Below are 10,621 nucleotides of genomic sequence, written 5' to 3'. Positions count from 1 at the left end.
CTTACTTTTTATAAAGAAATCTCTTATACTTATTTGGACCTTGAGAATATATTTAAGGTATGATATTTCTTCTCTTTTTTACCTGTTTTTAGGCAAGCTATATTTTCCTTATTTGTAAAACAGTTTTGAGTTAAATTTTTAATACTAGTATATTTTTGATATTAATACAAACTACTACTATTTTAAAATATAATATACCAACTAGAGGTGGTACGATAATAATATATAAAATATTAATTAATTTCTTTTATCATATCATATCACTCTGGTTCTTATTTTATAGTTAAAAAATGTTTCATTTCTAATATGGCATCCCTGCCTTGTAAATAACTTAAGGCTTCAATATATTTGCATAATTTCTACTAAAGATTTTTAGTGTTTTTGTTTTATAAATTTATATAACATAATAAATTCTGACATAAGATAATAAAGTGAGTGTCATGGCTATGACTGCAAATTAACCAGCATCTATTATTTGTGTGGCTATGTATTACCGCTGCTGAAAGCATATGATTGCATATTTTATAAGAATAATGGTCAACTATGTAGTTGTTTATATATCATTAAAAATGGAAGATGATCTTTTAGAAATTTAATATCTCACAATTTTTTCTCAATTACTTATCTAGCTCATTAACACTTTTTCTCATACCTTCTATCATATTTTCATTTAAAATTTTCCATATTTCATCTTTTAGATTTAACATTTCTACCGTATTCTTTCATTTTCATTAATATTTTCTAATTCCCTTCCATTATTTTTAATTTATATTTCCTCCGTGATCTTTATCTATCCCTTTCTATAATTCTTTTCATTTTTCTCCGATGTAACACAATAGCAATTATCCATAATACAACTACTACAGTTATAATACAATTATTCCTTTATGGAACCATTTTTGATATTTTTTTATAATTAAACATTTATTCCTTATTTAAAAAAAATTATTCCAGATTTATATACTTTAATTAATTTATATTCCTTTTTAATTACAAAAATTTTATTAATATTTTAACACTACTAAATGTTAGAATATACATTATACTTATTATTGTAAAAAAATATGCCAATACAAATATACATTAATACTATTATAATAAATTTTATTTTACCTTTTATCTTAATAATTTTATTTATTTTTACTATGGTTTTGTTTTTTTTATTTTTTGTGTCCCAGGCTCTTTATTTAATTGGCCGGCACCAACTTTTATAGAACCCTTAAAATAAAATCTATTTTGATTTAAATATTTTGCCAACAACTTCCGTAGAATTCCAATAAAATCTATTTTGTTTTAAATACTTTATTATTTTATATCAAAATCCAATTACGACAAAAAAAATATAAACTTTTCGCGATAATAATAAAAATTCTAATAATTTTTCGCGAAAATAAAAAAAAAATTAATATATTCAAAATAAATGATCTAGTTTTTCTCATTTTCATATAAAAATAAAATACATCCTTGAAATTATTGCAAATAACAACCAATTAATCCCAAAAAATATAAAAATAATAAACAAAATAATATTACAATATTACAACACGTATATCTAGGACATATAATTTTTTTCTGACTAAAACTGGAAGTTTAGTTCCCATTTTTTAAAAAAGTTGATAGAAGGAGAAAATAATAAATATCACATCTTGTTCCAGATGATTCCATGTATCATTTTACTTAATCTGATAATGGGATGACTATTTATCCACTAATCTTTGTATATAATTTGATTCTATACATTCTCATAGTCTACTATTTCTTGGGGAATCTCCAGTTCATTCAACGTTGAAATGCTGGCCTAACATTTTTCTTTAAGATAATTGTTTATAATATATTTTATTAAGAAAGTGCTCATAACACCTAGAATAAATATTTAATATAATACTTGAAAAATTAAGTTATTTATATCCTAAAGTTTAGTGATTGGAAATCTATGATCGAATTTCTTACGCCTGTTTTGTTTGAAGGAAGATATGTCAATATTATCATTTTCACTACCAATCAAATGATTTATATTGAACTACTAAGAAGAAAAAGAATTATATCCTTCATTCTTTTTGAGATGATAAAAATCAACGGTATTTTTTAATAATCTTAGGAATTTGAGATTTCCTATTAAATCCCAATCAGAATTAATCTGAGCTCACCAGTAGCATCTCTAGGGGGGCGCAGGAGCTCGAGCCCCCTGAAAAATTTGAATAGCCCCCTGAAGAAAAAAATTTTTTTTAACGGCTCCTTATCCCTTGAACTAAAAATAAATTTTTTTGATTGCCCACTGAATTTCTTTTATAATTCTACTGAGTAATATATAGATTTAATTTTATAATTTAAAAATTAATAAGTCTATCTAAATTATTTTTAAATGAATACTATTTTAATTATTAGATTAGATTAATACTTATAAATTATATTTTCACTATGTCAGCTTCCAATCAAATTCTGTGTTAAAAATAGAATATTAATATCACTCACTAAATATTAATTTAGCATTAACAGTTGAAGCTTTATTGACTTTTATTATTTAAATTAATATATAACCCTAATTAAATAAATATTAATTGAAAATTAACAAATTTAATATTGTAATTAGCCGAGTTCAAAATCACTAATCATCTATATTATTGATATTTAAATAAATAACATGCCTCTTTTTAAAATTATTTACAAGGTCCAAATCCAAATAAGTATAAAAAATTTATTTATAAAAAGTAAGTAAACATATAGTTCATAATCCTCTATTAGATATAATTGGTTATAAAAAAATTAGGTTAAATACCATTTTTACAAACGTATTTGACAGTTATATAATATATTACAGTTAATATTTTAATAAATTTTACTAATAAATGCTTTTGATAATAAATATATCAAATATTTAACGCCATCTATTTATTTAGAAATATTTTTAAAAATTTAACATATTATTTTTCCCAGAATGGATGTAATAAATTAGATAACATTTCTTCTCTTTTTTACGTGTTTTTAGGAAAGCTATTTTTTTCTTATTTGAAACACAGTTTTGAGTAAAATTTTTAATACTAGTATATTTTTTATATTATTACAAACTACTACTATTTTAAGATATAATATACCAACTAGAGGTGGTGCGACAATAATATATAAAATCTTAATTAATTTCTTTTATCATATCATATCACTTCTTAATGTTTCATTTCTAATATGGCATCCCTGCCTTGTAAACTTAAGGCTTCAATACATTTGCATAATTTATTCTAAAGATTTTTAGTGTTTTTGTTTTATCAATTTATCTAGCATAATAAATTCTGTTATAAGTTAATATAGTGAGTGTCATGGCTATGACTGCAAATTAACCAGAACTATTATTTGTGTGGTTATGTAATTTAAGGTTATTATTACAGCTGCTTAGAGCATATGATTGCATATTTTATAAACAATAATGGTCAACTGTGTAGTTGTTTAATATACTTTCTTTTTCCCGGAAGATAATCTTTTAGAAATTTAATATATAACAATTTTTTTCTCAATTACTTATCTAGCTTCCATCATGCATTTAAGAGGAAGCTCTAACCACCATATAGTTTTATAATTTGGATTGGTCGTTTATATTCTCTGCTCCAAGAATTGTTGATTTGGTTAGGCCTATAAATTTTTCCTTATTAGTCCATTCTATAAAACATTGTCTAAAAATGGTAACAGAGTGTTATATTTGTTTCTTGACCTTTTGTCAATGTAAGTTGCTAATTTTATAATATATAGTTTTAAAAACCATTATCAATTGAGGCATATGTATGAATTAATTAACCTTTTTTATCACTTGTAATTCTGCAAATTTTTTATATCAGCAATCGAAAATATTTTATACTGTAATAAATAGATTTTGTATTAAAAAATAATATTTTTAAAAATGTCATATTGTTTTAATTATTTATATGCTAGTTTATTTTGTATGCATAATTTAATAAATGACAAAATATGAAATTCAGAATTCAAAGTTAGTAAATTTTTAAAAAGTATAATATATTAATTTAAAACCCGGCCCAAATAGTCGGCATGGGGGGCGAAGCCCCAGTTTTTTTTTAGTTGAGCTCCCTGAGATTGTAAAGGCTAGCGACGCCCCTGCCTGTTTTATTATAGTGGACGGTACCACTATGTAGTCAGCTAGCATAGTAAAGAAGAGAGGAGTAAGAAAGAGGGGATCTATTAGTTCCGTTACCGGCAAGATAGTGTTAAGAAATTGTAACCAATATTAATAATAATGCACCTGACGCCTGGTTAGATATTTAAGAGATGAAAAAAAGTAAGTCTTATGTTAGGTAAGAAATCCTTGGAAGATAACGTTATGTCTATATGGCGTGTCCTATTCCTTTCCGTAATTATTGTAAAAATCGTAATCGTGACGTTATAATTTTTACTTAGCTTTTTTTTCATATGGCGGTTAACTAAATTAATAACGGAATTTAAATGCATTACACTAAATAATGGCGTAAACTGTTTGTTTAGTATCACTATAGTTTTTGTTTTGGCACAGCCATCATTCTTTAATTTTTGATTTTTCGCCAATAACTTTTTATTCTTAAATTCGGCTATAAAAAGTGATTGAAGCACTAACCTCTACATCGAAGCACTAAAGAATGATATATATATCTATCGTTAGTGCTTTCAATCGACTTATTGGGAAGTTGGCACAAGTTTTTATTTTTGCTTATAACATTTTTCCCTTAAATTCGGCTACTATACGGATTGAAACACTAACGAAGAACTAAAAAATGACATATGATTCATCGCTAGTGCTCCAATCAGTCTAACTTCATGGAGCTACAATATATAGTCAAAAAGCAAAACATAGTCATGTATCTATTTTAAAATTTTTATTTAGACATATTACTTTAAATTATATCCAATATAATAAATTTTACTTTGACTTGTTCACTTTCATTTTCCTCTAATTAATAAATCAAGATAAAAATTTAAAATAAGTGGCATAAAAAAAGTAGCGCGCTATTAGCTACTATTCTTTAAAAGTAGTTTTGGCTACTTTTTATAAAAAAAATTTAGAAATAAACATGTCTTATTTTTTGCTTATAATGTAATTGTATAATAAATAATACATAAAAATCACATAAATATTTAAATATAGTTAATTTTGATTATAAAAAAATTTCTGTAATAAAAATAACTATTTATGGTAATATTCATTTTGTTGCATTTTAATAATAAAATCATTTCAATATTATCATCCCCAAGTCTAGAGCGACGATCAGAAAGTATAAGTTTCGCTTACTAGATAATCTCTCAAGACTAGAACTTGAGGGCAAGGCAGTATTTAATTTTATATACATAATTTAAATATAAGAAAGATTATCAAAAATACTCATTTGAGTATATTTAGATTTAAAAAACGCGTCGAGTGGATTATAATATCTTTTATTTCAAAAAATTATCAGTGGAAGTCACTTTTGTGGTTTTAACTAAGCCATCTTTGTTTGATATGAGACCATTCAACTTAATGCATGTCTGGCATCCCATTATCCCTTTGAGGACTAATGATACAGATCCTCTTTTTAAAGTCCTAGGGTCTAGCCACTGGCCTGTGATTCCCAAATACGTTCTAAAAACATTTATCAGATCATAAATATAAATAAGATTTTACCTTCTGTTATGTGTTCAACTATCTGACGTGGCACATATATATGATATTTGCGACAACTCTTAGAGCATCTTTCATAACTTTAGTTATCTGCCATCTTATTCATTAGTGTCTGGCTACATAAAACTGTTGTACCAGGTGATAGTTTTAATCATCATGGTAAATGATAGATTATGAACCAAGGAGATTGATTGAACTGTATCAATTATAAAATCAATAAAAAACTTTATCAGCTAGTTTCTGAGAAATATTGGTCTTTGCATTATTAATCAATTTGGTTTGAATTGAATTAGTCTTTTTGAATGTAGACGCTTATACCAAAATTATTTAGATGTATTTCTATCTCCTTGAAACTATTGGCATGAACATTCTTATAAAATAAATACTATTAGAATTTAAAAATGACAATTTACCTTTAGGTGTTTCTTGAGGTTAAGTTGGGAAATATTTTTTTACATTTTAAATAAATAAATTTAAAGCCAGTGTTGGTTTTTATATTAATTTTAAAAAAATTTTCAAATTTAGGAAATGGGAAATTTGTATTATTGCTATTAACCCTTCCGCGCCCAGCGAGATCATTTGTCATCAAAATTTCTAATCAATTAATTTTTATATTTAAAAACTCATGGTTGCTATTTAGATGCATGGATTTACAAAACAATATTTATTATTTCATATTTTATCATTAACCTGTCAAAATCATAATTTTATTATATCAGTAAGGTATTTTACGAAAATTTTTACACTTTTACACCGATAACCATTCTATATAAATATATATAAATCAAAGGTATATAATGTTTTTATAATAGATTATTACTAGTATTTCATATTTAGTAAAATAAAAATTAACACTATTATTTATGATTTTTTGAAGTAAATCCAAATTGGTAACATTGGGATTTTATGTAATTTTTTCTATAAATTTTTTAAAATTCTAGTAAGAATTGAATATAGGTTATTTTCCATTTAGAAAGCCACTATAATATTTGCAAAAAGTTAAATGGGAATTTTTTTTTATTATACTTTTTTTTAAATTTTTATAAATAATTTTTAGATAACCTCAACATATATTATACCAGAGGGAGATGGATTTAAACAATATATTAGCTCAAAACCGCATAAATGGGGAATTAAAATTTTCGCTTTATGTGGATCAACTGGAATGCTATATGATTTCGAAATATATTTAGGAAAATCAACAAATATAAAAAAAACTTCGAAGGGAATTAGAGGAAATATCGTTATACAACTATTAGAAACTGTTCCCTCACATAAAAATCATAAAATTTACATGGATAACCTTTTTTCTTCGTATAATTTAACAGTTGCTCTCAAAGATAATGACTTTATCGTGTCGGGGACCCTTATATCTAATCGATTATCGGGATGCCACCTGTATGATGATGGAATCCTAAAGAAAAAAGGAAGAGGGTCCCTTGATTATAAGATTCTAATAATATTATAATTTGCAAATGGTTTGATAATCGATTATCACCATATCATCATTTATGGGAATAAATCCAATATCAAGAACAAGATGGTTGGTATCTGATAAGTCATTTCTTAATGTTGAAAAAATTCCGGCCCTAATTCAAGACTGTAACAGTGGTATGGACGGGGTAGATTTCCATGATATGTTAATTGAACTCTGCAGAACTGACATAAAATGGAAGCGTTTTTATATGCGAGTTTTCTTTCATTTATTAGATTCCTGTTATAGTAAATTCATGGTCGCTCTATAGATGCCACATAAAAGAAAAATAGTAAACATGTATCTCTTTTAGTATTTAAAGCTCCGATAGCTAAAGGATTGATGATGGTTGGAAAGGAAAATGGTGAAAAAGAAGGGAATTGAATAGTTTTCATCCAATCACAGAGATTAGACTAGATAAAACAGCCATCGACGGAAAGCAGACAAAGATTCAAGAACTGCAAAAATGGTTATTTAAGATTTGAATGTATAAAATGTAAAATATCTTTATGTTTAAATAAAAATTGCAATTTTTTTATTTTTTACATTCAAAATAAATTGTATATTTCTATACATAAGAATATCCCAAAGACAATTGGTAACATTTCATAATTCTATATATATATATTTAAATAAAAAACGTTGAAAATGTGTTATTTGTATCTTGTTTAAATCAGTTTTAGAAAAATAATTTTTTGTTCACGGGAAATATTTCGGGCGCGAAGGGGTTAAGAACATTTTCTTCCCTGGTATCTTCCATTTCATTAATATCATATCGTACACTGGAGAGGCATTCCACAATTAAGTGGGCACTCCACCGCCCTATAAGCGTCTACAGTGCAGTGAATTTGCATCCACTGTTTGACAGTAATTTACATAGATTATTGGTAAGAATAGAGAAATAAGAAAATATATAATTAATAGTGTGGTTATCTTTTTAGAGAATTTGTTTCACTAGATTAGTGAATTTTTGATGGTGATCATTATTTATAGGTTTTAAAATGATTATGTGAATCCATTGTGATTAAATAATTGTAACAAATCAAGTGTATTTGATGGAATTAGTTATTCTGTGAAATTTCGCGTGGTGTATCATTAATAGTTTCTTATCAGATTAAATATTAATCTTGTAGTTTTCGCAGACGAAATTTTTTTCCGATTTTGCTATTTCATATCATCGTCTGACTCACTTTCAATGATATGGATATCCATAGGCGATGACATTTTAAATTATTTACACGTGATTTAGGTTTATAATACAAATTAGAAATATAAATTACAAATTGGCGCTACTTAGCTACTTTCAAAAAAGGAGCGGGCTAAAAAATTAAATAATTACAAAAAAAGTAGCGCGCTATTAGCTATAGCTACTAAAAAAGATAGCGCTACAAGTAGCTCGCTACTTTAACACTGTAGAATATGAATTATATTTTATATTATAAAATGATATAATTAAAATTCATTTAAGTTTTTTTGGGGATATAAATTACAAAATAAAAGTTTTATATAATGGAAAAAATAATTATTGGCCTAAAATTATTATATTTTTAATTAATTTATTTATTTTTAAATTTAAGCTTTCTTTTCTCTTAAAATGATGAATAAAAAGTTTTTATACTTAGGAACTATGAGTTTAATCAATATTAATGTCTAAGGGATCATATACTGTTTAAAAATATTCTATTTTAATTGCATGGGTCAACTTTTTATTATTAATTGGAAACCTAAATAATTTTTTAAAAAAATATTCATTTTGATTCAAAGCCACATTCTATTTTATATAATAAAAGTGATCAGGAGAATAATAGAAAAAAAGGAAGTCGGGAGATTTTAACATTATATCTGAAAATTAAAAAATAGTGAAAAATATATATGTTAAAAAGATTTGATATCAAAAAAATCATTCAGATCTTTTATTAATGCTTTAATTCATTCAAATTAATAAACATTATTTCATTTTTTGCACGCGTTTTTTTTAAATTTAAATATCTGATTATACCGGAAATATATTGCATAATGTTTGGAATACTTATTTTATAAATTCCAAATAATTTTGCCACGAAGAGCTTACTATAGTTTATATTAATGTTTCAATAGATTTTTTATAAATTGTTCTAGAAGTTAGTCCAATTCTTTAATAAAAACAAGGGCCACTCTTCAGTAATTTGGGAAAGTTTTATGAGTATTTATTTGCAATGGGCGGTTTTTATGCACATGCCTGCCCATACTTCAGGCGGGAGTGGTCTGGTTTCCTATTTCAACATTGAGGTGAGGGGTGGGTTAAAAGATTTTTATAGTGCTAAGCGGGTGAATTCTTTAGGCAAAATGAGCAGAACAGACTTTAATTTATTAAAAATAATAGTTTAATTTTATAATATTGCATATTATATGTTTAATTAAATATATATTAAAATAAATAAAGAGCCAAAAATAATTTTTAAACATTAAGCCGGAGGGTGGGTTAAACAAAATTTATAGATAAATGGGCGGGTGGGCAAATTTTTTTAAAAAAATTATGTGGGTGGGCGGGTTTAAAAAAATTCAAAACGAGTGGGTAGGCTTTTTGGCGAAATCCCGCCCATTGCAGACCTCTAGGCATGGCACCTCGGCATATTGTGCATAATTCGGGCCTTTGATAGCTAACAATTAAATGTCGTTTGATGTTGGAGGAATGAAGGGGTTATAGAACCGATACTATTTACATGAAATTTTGTTGATCTCATCTGGGCTGCTACAATCTCTAAAATAAGCCTGATGGTTCAAGAGACCGAGATACACCGGAAGAAGGGAAGTCTCTCTTGATAAGGGAGTTGCAAAAAATGTGAGTAGAAGAGCGGCTGCTATTAGCAATGAAAGCAGGAGACTATAGATGGCAATCGACCAAGTAAGTTTTATAAAGTTGTTAATCAAACACATTTAGCCAATAGCCGGGGTTAGACAGTGTCGCGAATACTTGTATAAAACATGGGATATCGATGTACCACCAACAACTAAAGAATACTCAATGTATTTATATAAGAAAAAACATAATGGATAGTCAGGTACATTATTATTATGATTGCATGATATTTTTAATAAATACTACTATCATGGATATATAATTGAACTATTAAGACCTTTAATTTGATCACAGATTATTAACAATTTGCATGAATTCATGTCACTCCACCATTTGATATATCATTCATTGGCGTAACCCCCCGGAAAAATGTCAGTTATGGGTTTCTGAACCATAAAACTTCAAAAAATGTAAAGAAACAGGTTAGATTTTTAAAATCAAATTTGCAGGTTAATCAATAAATTTTTCTTATCAATATTCTAAGCTAGTTGTTGTGTTTTTTAAGTTTGGGAATAGTGAAGCCTGTATTTTAATCACGTGTTAAAAATTAAATTTAGGATTATTATTAAAATAGAAGTAATGTTTCATTGGTGTATCAATATTCTAAACGTTCAATTTTAAGTTCCTTTATAAATTAAAAAAAATCCTGTATAAAGCCAGATAGTATATGAATTATGAT

Source organism: Gordionus sp. m RMFG-2023, chromosome 3 (genome assembly GCF_954871325.1).
Source record: "Gordionus sp. m RMFG-2023 chromosome 3, tfGorSpeb1-WG-v2, whole genome shotgun sequence".
Lineage (NCBI taxonomy): Eukaryota > Metazoa > Nematomorpha > Gordioida > Chordodea > Parachordodidae > Gordionus > Gordionus sp. m RMFG-2023.
This window is presented reverse-complemented; position numbering follows the sequence as displayed.